This window comes from Falco rusticolus, chromosome Z (assembly GCF_015220075.1).
Source record: "Falco rusticolus isolate bFalRus1 chromosome Z, bFalRus1.pri, whole genome shotgun sequence".
Lineage (NCBI taxonomy): Eukaryota > Metazoa > Chordata > Aves > Falconiformes > Falconidae > Falco > Falco rusticolus.
Window position 1 is genome coordinate 50472034 of NC_051210.1, and position 15984 is coordinate 50488017.

Here is a 15984-nt window from a genome sequence, read left to right on the forward strand (position 1 = left end):
CGCCTCCTCTGTCTTAAGTATATGTTTATGTTAACTGCTTTCTTCTTCATCCTACGTAAGCAGTTGGTATCAGACTGCAAGCATTGCTCTTTCTTAGGACCGAGCAATAGCCGGTTGTGCTGAGCTCAGAACAGCAGCAGAGTCAAGGAAACGCGCCTACGCTGGGTGAAACAAGGAGAAACTGACCCCTTTTTGGAGGTCGTCTGTTTGGGAGGCTGGGGTTGCGCGGGGGGAAGCAGACTTGGAGTTAGGAAACAAAGCTAGCAGGCGGAGAAAGTGGCTTTCAGTGCGCAGGCAGCCTTTGAAAGCGCACGGAGGGACAAGCCAAACTGCTCCGCAGCGAGGGTGCCAAGTGGGAGCAGTGAGAGGCCGCAGAACACCGTGCGGAAAGATGCTGCTGGGAGCGCCCGCCTGCCGCGCCTGCCGCCGCCCCCGAGACGGGCTGCCCCGGCCCCGCCGGCTGCCTCTGCCCCTCCGCGGCTGGACGGGAGGCCGGGGGCAGTAAAGGGGGAGTGACGGGCCCACATCCTCCCGGGTGAGAAATAATCGGCGGTTGCTGTAAAACAGAAATTAAGGAGTCTGAGGGAGTAAGGGCTGCGAGGCAGAAGAAGACAGAAGGAGTTCATCAGAAGGAGCAAACAGACGACAGCTCAGCGCTGAAGTTTTGCAGGACTTAGTGCCTGGTTGCACGCCAAGCATTAGGCAGAGAGAGATACTCCCCCACTGAAGAGCTCTGCAGGCTGCAGGCTTCAGAGGAACTGTTTTCGGGACCCTCCTACATCTCACACAGTTGCAGGAGGCAGCTTTATCGTGCAGTGCTACAAAACGGGGGGGGGGGGGGGGGGGGGGCCTGGAAGTTCCTGCTCATTGCTCTGCCCCATGCCGCTGTCACCCAGGGAGGAAGGGTTGACTTGGCTTGCCAGGCTTCGAGGTTCTTGTTTACTTAGGGGTGGTTAGAGTTTTCCACAGGGATTATTTCTGCGTCAGGGAAAGGATGAGGAAAGAGAAATAATGTATCTGCTTTATCTTGGAGAAGTCACAGGTGGTCAGCCTCGGATGAAATAACAGCACTGTGAAGTTTTCGTGGCAGCGGGGCTGTGGAGCTATCCCCAATAACACCTCCCCGGGCTAGCTCTTGCCACACTTGGCATTTCACACGTGTAATACTTGGAGCAGAGGCTTCCCCCCACACCCACATGTGCTGCCACCAGGCCACCACAGCTTTATTGATGACAGATTTCTAGTAACTGCAGCTATTTCCAGGGGATGGATTGCATTGCCAGCCATCACAGATTGTCAGCCTGCCCTGGGGGTGAGCGGGGAGCTGAGAGCAGCCAAGGAGCTGCACATGGACAGGGGTAAAACGCCCCTCCCCCCCAGGCATGGACACAGGGGCAGCAAGGGGCAGTGCATCCTGCACCCTCAGGCGGCATCCCCCCTAGCTGGGGTGAGGCTGCCAGACCTCCAGGAGCAGCTTGCAGCCAGGGCTCAATCTATTTAAAGCCTCCACTGTTGCTGCAGACTCCAGGCAGTGTGTGCCAATCCCCTCAGCTTGGCAACATTATTTTTGGCTGCGGCTCCCTCCCACAGTGTAGGAAATACAATAAAATTAAAACAAACAGGAAAAAAAAAAAAAAGAAAGAAAAAAAAGATGCCGAGCAAGCGCTCCTGGCAGGGGAAGGAGAGGAGCCCAAGGGGGCCATGCATCTGCCCCACCACACCATTCTGTTCTGTGGTGTCCTCCCCTCCAGCCATGGCACCTCCACCCACCTGCTGTGGGGTGGCAGGTGTGGGGTGAGAGGAGGCAGTATGGCAGTGCAGCCCCGTGCCAGCTGCTGTGAGGTCTTCCCCACTGCAGTTGCTGACTGTGCCCCCCCTGGGCTAAAAAAGTGTGGCCACCTTCCCCCCCCCCCCCCGGTCCACACCATGGGGGCAGCAACCTGCCCCATGTCCTGGGGCGGCTGCTGGGGATGGGCTTGGGACCACCCTGGTCTGGACTGTAATTTAGGTAGGATAGACCCCTCTGTGCAGATATCACTGGCTTAGGGACAATGCTGGGTCCTGCTGGTGTGATCTGGCTTTGGTCTTCACCCTGCCTTCAGGGAGAGGTGTTAGGACACACTGCAGCTTTGCTGGTGCAGGTTAGAGCCTGCATTCTGATGTTGTCCATTCCACTACCACAGCCTGGCCTTAAAAATGGAGTAATGAAAAAATCCTATTTCTGAATTGAGTCCATGAGAGTTGTAGGCAGAATGCATACCAGAAACAAAGAAGCATCGTGCTTTCCCAGAAAGTTTTATCTGTCAAAACTTCACAGAAAACAGGAGAGGATGTGGTTTAGGGAGGCAAAGTAAATCCATCAGGGAGAAAAGAAACCCCTTTCACTGCTGCAGAAGAAAACACCACATAACTTTGTAATGGGAAAGCACTGCCTGATTATGTTTTTTCCTCTAATCTACCAACCTCACGTCCTGGAAGAGAGGGAGAGAATAAATTTGACAGTCTCTGCAAAACTTTATCTTAGACTCCTGTCAATGGCTGCTTAAATTCTCCCCCTCCTCTACTCAGGATGCTAGTATTTGCCTTTAGCATTTAAAGTTTAAAATATCAACACTCAGTAGGCTTCTCAGCCAGAACAAACTTCCCATAGCTACCATAGCGTGCTCTTCACTCGGCAGCTCATGCAGTGACAAGTGGAGCTTTTTACGCCCCAGAAAGTTATTTGTCTTCTTCCTAGTAATTTCTCCTTACTAACACCCTGGAATGACCCCTCAGTCCATTTTCCCTGACTTCTCTTTCCAGTCAGTTAAGAAACTAATCTGAAATCCTTCCCACTATGGGAACCTCATTGCTAGCAGACAAGATATGGGCTAAAATGCAGAGATAAAGGAAGAGATCTGTGGTCTTGCCATGTCATAGAATATAAAGGACAAACTCTTTTGTTTCTTTAAATAGAGAACAAATTATATGCTTTTCATTTTTGCTAGAGGAACTTTCCTCCTCTTAGACTGGGTCAATAGGCAAAGCAGAATCAACACAGTACAACTGAAGTGCACATCAACTCTGGACAGAAATCGGATGAGCATTTAAGCCAGTGAAGTAAGGAAGAACAATGACTACAGAAAAAAAAAAATATGGAAGCTATGGAAAAGGATAAAGGTAAAATGACCTGTCTTTAGAAAAGCTGAGACACTGCTCTCTGAGCAGGACTGGAAGAGCACACAGCAAGGCAGAAAAGAGAAAGGAGCTAAGTGGCTGGTTGCTGCCATGGTTTCCAAGGCAAGGGTTCCCTCTCCTGAAGCATAACCACCACCAGTATTTTACTGCTGAACTCTCCTGCATGCTGTCTTCTCACACAAGTGCAGGCTCCAGAGACTACAAGATTTTCAGTTATTCCAGGGCTGGAAGCAGGTACTGCTCCCTATTCACTCTGTTCCCACATAGCACGTTGGTGTGTGGTGAAAGGGAAACGGTACCCTTCAGAAACCCTTCTCAGCCACCGGTGTGACTGTACCACCAGTGCTTACTGGCATAGGAAACCTGCACCTCTAAAAATCGTTATTATAAAGTTGGAGGGCCTGTAACAGTTCTAAAAATGCTTAAACAACACATTAATTGCAATATACTTATTTTATTTTAATATTTTAAAAATCGTTTAATAAACTGAATAAATTAGCGAGTCTTCACAGGTATTCCCAGGCATGTCAATGGTCAGAGGAGAAGTCAGGGAGACTTTAACATAACTCAGTTTCTCATTGTCAAAAAAGCAATGGAAAACACATTCATGGGTGCTGGAGGAGTGTGCCATGTCCCATTTTATTTCCGGAGCATGACATTTTTTCTTGCACATTAGAAGCAATGCAAGGGGGAGTGCCAACAATGCTTTCCTTAAGCTCTTTCCCTGCTTGCTGGGCTCTGTCCCATTGATGATAAGCACACATTCTAGTCACCTGTCTCAGGTTTGTCATGCCTTGAAAAACTGGTGGAGAGCCTTGGAGGTCCTTTTCCCTGGAGACATGGTGCAGAATACTGCAGAAGGCAGGAGCAGAAATGACACTGGCTACACTTTTATCCAGAAGTGATTTGGTAAGAAGGACTGTCTTTTCTCTAGCCTACTGAACTCACACTTTACCACTCTCCTCCAGCTGACAGTCTCCTGCTGTTTGCAGCAGTACCAGCATGAAGAGGGCAAGAGGCATCTCTCAAAATGATGACCACCTTGTCAACATCCATACTCTTGGGAGGGAGTGAGATCCCTGCTGTTCAGACTGGTAAATGTCATCTCTGGGACAGCATCATGCTGGTCATCTTTCTGTTCTGTGGGTGACAGAAACCTGTGTTGTCTTTCAGGCTGAGAGAGCTAGTTTTCTTCTGTGGTCAGTGAAGTGCAGTATTCACAGTGCTAACACTGGCCTCAGAGCAGTGTCTGAAGCCTGTTGTCTCAAACCGTAGCTATTATTTTAAACACATTAGAAATGGGAACAAGATAATCAATCATGTAAAAGATCTTTGCTTCCTTAAGATCTTCAGTATCTTGCTGACAGGTTAATGACATAGACCTGTAGAAGTCTGGATGAAAAAGCCACCAGGTGCCAAAATCATCTACTCTGGCCAAAAACGTCTCCCCTCGTGGATGGATCCTGGATATATGGAGCAGTGAATGTTTGTGATCAACCCTCATGAGTATTTTTTTTTTTTCATGCAGAAATGCTGAATGTTGTAAGTCTACATGCTCAGAGGATAGCTTGCTTTTGCACAAGCTGTCATGTTGGTGTGCCTACAGAGAACCCGTAATGACTACAGCACACAATATGTGACTGTCACATCCACACCCATCAACAGAAATAAGATTTCCTCCATATTCTTTCCTGGAAATCCCAGTGTAAAAGTGAGATGTTCACATGAAAATAACCTTTGCTGCCTTCCCTAATCTCTCCCACACAATGCTACAAGAACACTGAAGCCACATTCATGAGTGGTTGATCCAGGCCCAGGCTGATGCAACAGGAAAGGACAGAAATGAAAGAAAGAAGCTGCGTTAGCAGGCTAAAAGCATGTTTTCACAGGAGCTTAAGAGGGACAGAGAAATTCTTCCTCTGACATTTTTGAAATGTGCTTCCAAGCTGATGAGTGCTGAAAGTGTCATCCTTGGATGACATGCTCAGAAATCCTAGCATGAAACCTACCCTAGGACTAAATCCAATCACCTATGTGACTGCAAAATATCTAGTCTGTTACAATAATATGGGCCACATGCAGCCCTTCAGATGCACATTCATGTACAGGTTTGGTTGGATCAGGTAAGCATGCTCACATCCAGAGGAATAAATACTCTGTCAAGTCAGCCTGGGTGCTGTAGGACCCATCTTAGAACCACTGGGGTATGAAAAGTTCAGTGGAAAGAGATCCCCTAACTGGAGCAGGAAGGAGACTTGGATCTGGTAGACTGGTTTGCAAAATATAGGAAACCAAAATAATTGTCCTCTAAGGCTCTGCCCTGGCTCCATTTCACAATGTTCTGCAATTTCTAAACTTAAAAAACCCCAAACCCTGCTGCAAAAATACAGCTGTTACAAAGTCAGTTAATGTGTTGCTGTTCTGTTCACATAGCTTGACTGAAAATGCTGCAAGGCAAAAGTAACAACAAAGATGTGCACCCCTTCCCTTCCTGTTCACCTTAACGAGGTGTGAACTCCAAAAGCTCTGTATGCCATTTAAATGCTACTATTAAGACTCAGCTATGTGGCTCAGGTGGGTTTTTTGTTTTTGTTGGGTTTTTTTGTGGTGTTTTTTTTCTTCTTTGTGTTCTATTAAAAACAATGATGTTACAGTTACAGTTCCTCATCAATCCTGTGCATGCAGACAGGCAAGGGTCTGGGGGAAGAAATTACACTTTGTTGTATTATTAAAGACAGTTGAAGAACTGAAGGTAGTCTATTGTGTGGAATGTATAGGAAGTTTTCTGCCTTTTTAGTGCTTCACTCTGTAATCTCCTAATCTTCTTCTGATTTGTTCTGGTGATGATGTGGTTGTGTGGTGATGTTGTGATAGTGCATCAAACATATTTTAATAGAACAGGATTAAACAAATAAAAGTACATAGTATGAGACTATTAATTAGGCAGAAATAGATGATGTGCATCAGGATTTTGCAGCTGCTTTCCTGGGCAAGGAAAGGGAGACCAGCTTTTGAATAAAATTGTAGATTTCTTCTCCTGTGTTGTTTATCCAAAGTGAAAAATCTGGTCTGCTGTAATGGGTAACAATTTTGCTACTGCATGCTGAGGCCTCAGGATTTTAGAAATAATTTTACAAAGTCTCCCTGAATTCTCCCTTGCCTAATATGCCAGAGCAGGGCTGGAAATGAATAGCACTTGTTCCTGCTGTGGCAAGTGGGAAACCCAGGCTTTGCTTGGCTGGCAGTTACCAACACCAGTCTGTATAAACCTGCAGACCAGCACTCCCCGTCTCTTTGCTCAGTGCGTTTCACCCTAGATTGTGGAGTACTCGCCCGGGGGAAGCATCAGAAGAAACCATTTCGCCACTGCCAAACTCAGATTATAATTCCACCTAGTTGCTAGGAAACTATGCAGGAGGCTCGGCAGGGCTGGGAGCCTATAAAGAGCAGCATGGCAAAAGTATGAACTTTCAGAAATAATGAGCAAGTGTTGTGCACATGTGCAGATCGCGGATTTTCCATGGCGCTCTGCTCAGACGAACCTGAACAAATTGTTGCAGGAACAGCAAGCTGCACCTTTTCAGCTACAGTAGCCTTTTCCTGAAAAATGTGAAGCTCCTACTTGAAAGCTGTCTGGGCGAAAGTAGTTTTTTACATGTGCAAAACGATGCATTTAGCCAAAGCTACCCGGTTTTCTCAGTTGTCCTGTTATGCATGAGGGTGGCTGTATCCCTCATGCACACAGCTGAACTGTACTGAGACTGTTTAACATGATCCTTGCTCACTCGGTTTCTTCTGTGACTGCACTACTCAGACTTCACTGTTGATCCATCTTTCTGTCAGATCCTCTTTCACTCATTTTATTTTCCTGTCCTGTTAATTAGTGAAGAAACCTTGAAAATACAGAGATTTTTATAAAGCAAATGATAAAGTAGCTTTGAAAATTAGTCTTGAAAAATTGGATCTTTCTTACAAATTCTGTTATAAACATGTCAAATAATTATTTGATTGTTATTTGTTTTCATGGAAATTCTGCAGATGAGTCTATCTCCCTTCAGATTATTATCTACTCATCTCCAAATAGGTAATTAAGTATGTAGCAATTATCCATAGAGGAAAACTATTTATAGTCTCTTCATGTTTCATCCATTATGAACACTAAAAATTATCAAGTATACATATATATAACCTCAAAAGAAAAAAAAAAACCCCAAAAAACCCCAAAACAAAACACCCCCTCCCCAAAACCAGAATCAAGAGAACTTAAGGTCAGCTTGTTATGAAATACAGGTATCTGACTGTATTTATGGAAAAGAAAGCCATAATCAAGACATGCTAGTGTTATACAACTGAGAAATCAAAGGCAACGGAAATGATACATAACACAATTTTTGAACTTAAAAATATGTTTAAGAAAGTTGCCTGTAACAAACAATCGGAGTAACTACAGCAGCTCTGGGTAACACAGTTCTTTCTAAAAAATTACAACATCCATTGCTTTCCCTGATGTTGTTATTTCTCTCATTTGATACAATATAAAAAATTCCTGATTGTTTGCTAAATCACTTGCAGTTAGGCTTAGTAACTATACAGACTCAACAAAAAGAAACACAAAAAAGAGAAAGCTGCAGAGAGTAATGGGCCTGTCTACTACAACTTGGATCTTTGTCAGGAATCACAACAGCACCACCAAAATTAAACCCAAGGAGCAACAAAAAGCCTGAAAATCTATCATGAAATACAGCCACAGTCCTTGTAATAAACTCTGTTAAGTATTGATGACCAGTGTGCATTGTTAATTGCCTGTGAGTCTACAACCCCAAGTTTGAATTCTACAGCAAAGAAAAGAAAAAAAAGTAAACATTTTTAAAATCGACACTCACAGATTCCCTCTGGCATGGAGAAAGGTATGCTCTCCACTCGCCTGACTGGCTGTCATACAGTGTACAAAATCTGTGCCACACGTAGCATGAACAATCGTTTCCCCCATTCACTGAAGAGACAAGTTTGCAGTTTATTTTGTCTAGGTTAGACTTCTTCCTAAAAGTATCAGGAAAATGAAGCCAGAAGAACACCATAGTGATTGTTCTTAAGTCTGAAATTAAGTCTGTTTCTCTTATGTTTCTGCCCCCTCCTCCCCCCCCCCCCCCATTTCATGGCAATTTGTGCTTCATTTTAAAAGCACGGTGTATTTTTAGCAGCTTAGAAAGTTTTTCTTGAATCAGACAAAAGAAAATTGACTTCCTGAGAGGCCCCCCTGTTCCCAGCAATGGTCTCCGAGCAATTATGAAGATTCTTTACAGTTTGTACTTGGCCAACAATTTTTAACAGGAAGGAATGTATTTGTTATCTGACTGGTGAAAACTCCTCACACAGTTTTGCCTCATGTAGTTTTATTTATTTCACTGTAAGTGCCTTAATTCTGTAGGAAGTTTTAGATGTGAAATCCTTCCTCTGCAGATGCCTTACCGCCCTCAGGTTTGGACCAGAGAACAGTTCCTCCAGAGTGAAGTTAATCCTGCTGGGAGGGCGCAGTGGGATGCGATGGTTTATAAAAGGCCTCCGAAGCCGCGAAATTACATAACCTCCCCGCAAAAGCCTTTTATAAAAATATCTGCGAAGCAGCGCGCCCGCCAAGCGCGGCCTGTGAGGGCTGAATGAAAATATTTTGTTATCAAGTTGTTTCTTTATTTTAAATGCGACCGCGAACGACTTTAACGCGTCCTTTCACCGCTCTCCCGGCCGCCCGGCGCGCTGCGGGGCCCCCGTGCTCCCGAGGGGGCCGGGGTGGGGGAGCGGTGTGGGCACGCGCAGCGAGGGGCTGAAGCGGAGCGAGCGGCGACCCCACCAGCACCGCGGCGGTGCCCGCCCGCGCCCGCCGGGAGCGCCGCTCCGCCGCCCGGCCCCGGCCCCGGCCCCGGCCCCGGCCCCGGCCCCGGCCCCCGCCCCGCCCCGCCCCGCGGCGCCGCTGCCGGGCGACCCGCCGCTGCCCGCCCCGCCCCGCCCCGCCCCGCCCCGCCCCGCCCGGCGGTCGCCATTGGCTGGCTCCCCGCTCACATGCAGAGGCGCGCGGCGGCTCTGCTGCGCGCGGCAGCCGCCAGGCGGAAGCGGAGAGCCGCGCTCGCGGCGCCCCGGACCCGCGCGCGCCCCTGAGGCTGCAGGGAGGCGCGGGCCGCGCGCTCCGCGCAGCAACCGGAGGGGGAGGGAGGGGGGCGGGTGTAGGCAGCCCCGCCGTAACGTATGCGCCTGGGTGAGTGGGTGCACCTCATGCGCGCGTGTGCACGAGTTCAAAAAAAATGCACACTTTTCCTCTCGCGCCGCGTCCAGCCCAGCCGCCGCCGAACCGCGCTCTCGGCCCCGCAGCGAAGCGGAGGAAGGGGGGCTTGGGGGGAGGGGAGGGGGCGGGGGCTGCCCGCAGCCTGTGACTTTACCGCCTTTTCCCTCGCTCCGGCCAAGAATTTTCATCCCGTTCGGTGTCAGGCAAAAAGCTGACAGCAGGAACAAAATAAAACCAAAACAAAGCAAACAGCCAGCCCGAGTGAATAATAATACTCCACCACCACCCCAAATAAAAAAAAAAACAACCCAAGCCAACAACAACAAACACAACAAAACAAAAACCAAACACCCCACCCCAAAACAAAAGGCAGAAGGCCACTAAATAAAAAATAAAATAATAATAAAAAACACACACACAAAAAGACCCCAGCACACCGAGTACTTGAGAAAGGAATAGATTTGTTTCTTGGAAAATGTGAAGGCAGCTGCCCCGTGGTGTGTTACAGATTTCAACATCTCATTTATTTAATGCAGCACATTGCAATGGTACGTGGTGCTTAAAATGATTTTCATGTTTTGTTTTGTTTTTTTTTAAACTCGCTTGACTCTTGTTTTGTAATTCCTCCAGGCTCAGATTGTGTCTCTGTGGTTTCAAAGTGGATGTTATACCCTCTCCTTAACTCTGATATCACTTCTGCTTTACAGGATGAGATATAAGTGGTGGATTGTTTATATTTTGCTTTTTTGGCAGCTTTTGTATATGGGTCACACTTTTATGCCAGGAATGAGCTGATGGGAGTTTGCGTCCAAAAGTGCTGAACTTGGCACATTTCCTGCTTCAACTTTCCCCCCCTCCCCCTTCTTCTCTGGCAGGCATCTATCAGTTAAATGCTAGAAAGGATTAATGCAAATGCTACTTTATTTGTACCTTGCAGACAGCTCTTTCTCCTCTCTTGTTGCTGTAGAGATTGCTTCTTTACTCACTTTTAATATAATATTTTCTCTCTGGCTGTCTTGGTGGTTTTTGTAGTTAATGGACTGCAGTGTTAATGTATAATGTTGAGGAAACTGCATTCCTGTCGTGTATGGTCTGCTCGATAAATTGGCTGGAGGCTTGTGCTGGTTTCTTTCATGCTATATTGCAGGATACGGTGTTCGGGTGGCATTTCTGGCTTGTTTTTAAAGTTACTTTAGAGAGTTTCTTTTTGTTCCCTTTTTTTGCCTTTTTTTCACTACCGTTTTGTTGTGGGACATGTGTGTGTGTTTTAATTCATTCCTTTCTCTTGCATGCCTGTTTGTATGTGTGTGTGTGTGTGTCTGTCTGCTTTCCCTCTTGTCCTTGCTTTGCCTGTGTGTCTGGGCCACATTTTAATGCACAATATCCCATCCATTAAGTTGTGGTTGAATGCGGAGTGTGTGAGGACTTGGCAGCTCTCAGGTTGAAGGGGGCGGGGAAGCCAGTTTCGACTCTGACACAAGATGCCGATGTGGCGTGATCTGAATTATGATTAGGGCTGCAAACATGGCCATCTTCTCCTCCCGCTGCTGGAAAGCGCTGCCATTGAACTTGAGACGGGACAGACAAGATCTCCAACTTTTTTTTTTTTTTTAAAGTACAGTAGCTGGCAGGGAAAAGGCGCCAAAATACACAAGATTAACTCGTAACATTCTCTGAAGCGGTTTTGAGCTGCAATGCTTACAATTTTAACTTTGAATCACAAGAAAAAAGTAAAGCACTTTTAGAATTCTGATTTGAGCAGACATTTAAATCCAGCTTCTCGACACACTTGCCCCGGCCCCCCTGCCACCCCCACCCCCCTCCCCCCCAGCATTTTCAAAATCTGGCAAGTGATATAAACTGTCAGAAAACATGGTGCCGAAATTTTATTGTTGTTGCTGTTTATGTCCAGGGCATTTAAGATCAGTAAATGTGAATTTTTAAAGAATTTACTGCACTGGGGTAAGAGTGTTTCATGCCTTTGTAAGGCTCAGAATGTGACCTGCAGTGGGGACAAAAACTGCACAGTTGTGTAACCCAAAATGTTGTGGTTTACAGCTTTACGCTTGAGGTTTGATGTTTTCATTTGCTGGTCTGGGAGCTGCGGAAAACTAAAGTATTTTAGTCTCCATCAAACCATATGAGGACAGGGGTCAAGTGCACACACTCTTCAATATATGTATATTTGTCTCTGTATAGAGTCAATAGTGTGTTTCTTTACTTTTCAGTGTACATTTGCCATCCAATATGCATATATACAGTTTATTACAGCGTGTGTTTCTTCTGGTCACCCACAAACAAACAAACAAACAAAAAGGTGCTAGTAAATATTATGATATATGTGTTTATAGGTGTGATACTACACTGACTTGGAAGCTTTACTGATTGCTGTTTGCATTTTAAGTCATGAATACCTTACAATTCAGCTGCATATGAAATGTATTGAGACCCCATAAACCAAGGCATTATCAGTTTGCTTATTTAACTAGTTATGTTTGTTCCCTAAATGTTTTCTACCCAACTTTCTCTGCACATACATATGTTTACATATACACATACACATACACATACACATACACATACACATACACATACACATACACGTACATATACACATACATATACATATACATATAATCTATCTGCACACACAATACTCCTGTACGAAAGAAAAATATCCAAAGTTCTGATTCTGCCAAGGACATGAAACTTTACTTTGTAATTTAGTAAGATGGTACAAGAAATCTTGCAAGGCGTGAAGACTAGTCATATAGATAGAATTGTCACTAGGTAACTATGATAATATAATATAATATAATATATTATAATATAATATAATATATTATATGGTTCAGGTTATTTGTTACTTGTAGTTGCCCTAAACTATCCTACATTATATTTGTGCTGCTCAGTATTTATGTGTGTACCTAAGTAACTGTATAACTAACAGACATGTGTGTGAATGACATTTTCTAACAAAGGGTGAAAAAAAGGTTGACAGTGTTGCTATTGAACTAGGTATAAAAAAACCCCACTGTAAAGCTTGTGTTTTGGGTCACAGAGACCTCAAATAAAAATTTTGGAGCTAGTTCTTAGGTACATCTTTTGGATGAAATGCTATATGCCAGAATCAATTGGTTTGATTTCCACAAAAAGACTACTGGAATTTTTACCAAGATTTGATTTCTTAGAAGTTCAGTATGCATACATTTAGATAACTGGCCAGACTTCCCACTTGTATTCTGAGAGAATCTTAGGCTGCGCACTTCAGCATTAGCAATACCTTTCTCTTTGATTTTTGACTCGTAATAATACTCTCTTGCTTCAGAACTTGAAACAGTTGAGCGGTTGTCCGGGTAAAGAGCATCAGCTGAAACTCTGCTTTAGGAAGGCTATAGGTGGCCTAATTGACCTTTCCACTTTTTCCTGTTACTGTCTCTGAAGTCCAAGGGCAGTTCCACTTTGCAGTATCTGGTAAAGTTTGTAAGCATTGCCTGTGGGGGAGAGCAGTAAACCCCAGAATTTCCATGCAAGTCTGGCATACCAGGACCTGCACCTCTGGCAGAAACTACTCTGGGGAGTTAGAGCAGGTGGTGGGGAGTGGGTCCATCTGCCCATAGTGTCAAAATGCCTTTCTGGTTCTTTCCGGACATGAGCTGTCTCAGATCCTGCAGTGTGGGCAGTGGATATCCCTCCACCATGGCCAGAGGTGGGTGGAAGGCATGGGGACAGCCCCGCCATGGAGGGTGCAAGCTCTCCGTCAGGGTGATTCACACACAGCTTCAAGATTTGCCACTCACTGGTGTGAAAGGTGCCTTTTCTTCCTGAATGCACATTTTTCTTGCATGAAGTTTTCTAACACTCGCATGCGTGAACCCAGCTGTTGGTGTGTCCAGGCCTGTGTTATCAGAGCTCCTATTGCATCCCACCTGGGGGCAGGATCCCTCAGGCCATTCCCCAGCCCCATGGAGTCAAGAATAGGTCCTAGTGTCTCTCACCAGGAAGGTCAGATGGTGACTTTTATTTTCTTAATTGTCCACATCGAAATGACAGCTGAACTTCCAGATACAGAGTAGGGGTTGTCACAGCTCTGGCAGAGGACAAAAAGCAACTGTCCCCCAGCCTGGAGCTTCAAGGGTAAGAGAACTTGCAGCACTAGCAGGGTTTTTACCGCATGAGGTGGGACAGAAGGGGTTTTTACGGAGATGTTTTTAGGGTGTTAATGCAAGCCAGGACTTGAAAGCAATTGAACCACTTTTTGACAAGGCGTCCCTGCATGCCAAGGCCCAACCACTGCAGCTCCTGTCATTGCTGCTTTAACGCCATGTTTCTCCAGGCTACCCCAGTTCCCACACACCTATTTACGTACCTCTGCGAGGAAGTGGTAGAGAGTTGCCTTTTTTAATTATTTTAATGGAGGCCTTTATCTGGAAAGAATCTTTAGCTTGCTTTCCTGTGAAAGAAGCTGGTGGGGTGGTGAGATGTGTGTGTGTGTGCTTGGGTGTAGGTGTGTGTGTAGGAGGGCTCTTCCAGGACAGTCTCCCTCCTGCAGGGGTTCCCACTGGGATTAATCAGGAGCAACAGGGATGAAACATGCCTTTTGGGTGCCCACTTCAAGTCTACTTTCACTGATGCACTGGGAGCCTGTGGGTCAAACCGCAGACAAACCCATGGCAACCTGTATCATGCCTGCCTTGCCTCCTAGGTCATGCAGAAGACAATATACTTCTTGAGCCATGCTGGCCAAGCAGCTCCATTTCCACTAGGATGCCTTCACATGAGAGGCCTGCTCCATCCTGGCCAGCAAACTGGCTCTGGGAGCATCTGGCTTTGCTGCGATCCACAGCAGCGCTGTTCTGGGGGTACTGGCACATGCTGCAGGGCTGGCTGGGCTCGGCCCCCCTTGTCTGCTCTGGGTGGGGATGCAAACCTACCCTCAGCTGGCCCCTGTGGGGACGCAAACTCAGTCTCACCCTGACTCCACACCCCCTTGCAGTAGTGACAGCAGCAGAAAGCACCCAGCTTGGTGTCTGCCCTTACCTTGTTCCATTTGTTTTTTTCCTGCTTGCCTCTCCTTGCTCGCAGGACCTTGCCAGATGGTTCTTGCTTTAGTGCACAGGTCTCTAGCACAAAGTGGTTTCTTGGCCAGGCACCTGGGAGGGAGTGGGGCCTTCTGCAAGCCCTGCCTGGAAAAGGGGAGACTTCTCACAGCAGCAGCCTTGCTGATGTGGTGTTGGGGGCTTGCCTGGATCCCTGGTGGAGGGGTGGGAGGGGGAAAAGGGATGGAGGGGATTATTATGGTTTGAAGTCAGGTTTACAATAATGGCTTGTTGTGTAAGAGTTCAAGTGTTCAAAGAGGTGTGTTCAAGGACATCAGTGCATTTGTGCCAAGGGGAATGTCTTTTATGGTAAATGAACTCCAGTTAAATTGAATATTTATTCGAAGTATTTAAAGCTGGCATTATCACCTTTTTGCAGTGTCTGGGTAAAGGAAGAGATGATAGGATTTGGGGGGTATTCTACACCTGATATGAAAATAAATGTTGCTCATCGTGGTTAACCCCGAGTTTGCCTCATCCTTTCTCGCCTAAGTGTGTGTTCTGAACTTGTCACTTACGAATGTGATCTGCAGAAGGGAAAAACCGTGGCTGTTGCTTGAGCCCTGGAAATCTGAGGGAACTGGCCAAGTCCATACAGAAACGGGGCTGCAGGGATGCGGTGGGGATTCTGCAAAGGTTAACGTGAGGGGCCTTTGCTGTTTCTTTGACGTTACCTGCCTTGCACGGGCTCTGTCCTTCCCCCTCCCATCCCCCTTCGTCTTTTGGTTTGTAAATTTATGGGAATTGCAGCTGGTGGACTTGGCAAGCTCCCCTCATTAAGAGCCCTCTTTGAAAATGGGCTGTGTTTGAGCATTTCCCTAATGAGGACAGGACGGGGTTAAAAAGTGACCATTTCATGGTTGACTTGAACCTGCCTACTTTCCTCGGTGTGCTGCAGCGAAATGCCTGACGTGAATAAACTCTCGCTTTGGGCAAGGAGGAAGCCAGCGGTCCCTGCAGGGCGCCGCCGGGGGCTGCGCACCGGCACCGGGCGGCAGCGCCGGTGCGGCTCAGGCGGCGGCGGTGTGTTGGGGCGCGAGCACACCGAATCCTTCCCCCCCCGCCCCAAGCTGTGCCCCTGGACCGCTGTTCACAGCATCAGAAATAAGTTTCGTCCACGACTTTGTCCCCCTTCCCCAGCTCCCCGGGTAAAATGCTGCCCCGGAGAATGAAACCGGACCCCGCGCCCTGTTGCTGCTGCACGGGAGCCGGGACCGCTCCCCGCCCCCCGCCCGCCCGGGCACAGACCACGGGGGCAGGCCCGCTGGGCGGGCGGCGGGGGCTGCCCTTCCCGTGCCCCCCGCGGCGGGGCGGGGGCCGCCCAGCGGGGAGCGGGGGCGTCCGGGCCCCGCGCCCATGGCAAAATCGTACCCCAAAAGGAGAAGGAAAGACCGCCTGCAGATGGCAGCCCACCCCCACCCCCCCGCTCCG

At 47.2% G+C, this 15984-nt stretch overlaps 1 protein-coding gene across 7 annotated transcripts in view; it reads left to right on the plus strand.

Moving 5' to 3' along the window:
* The window catches only part of NFIB (nuclear factor I B), a 270815-nt gene that overhangs the window by 78782 nt on the left and 176049 nt on the right, over positions 1 to 15984 (plus strand). The window lies entirely within an intron of this gene.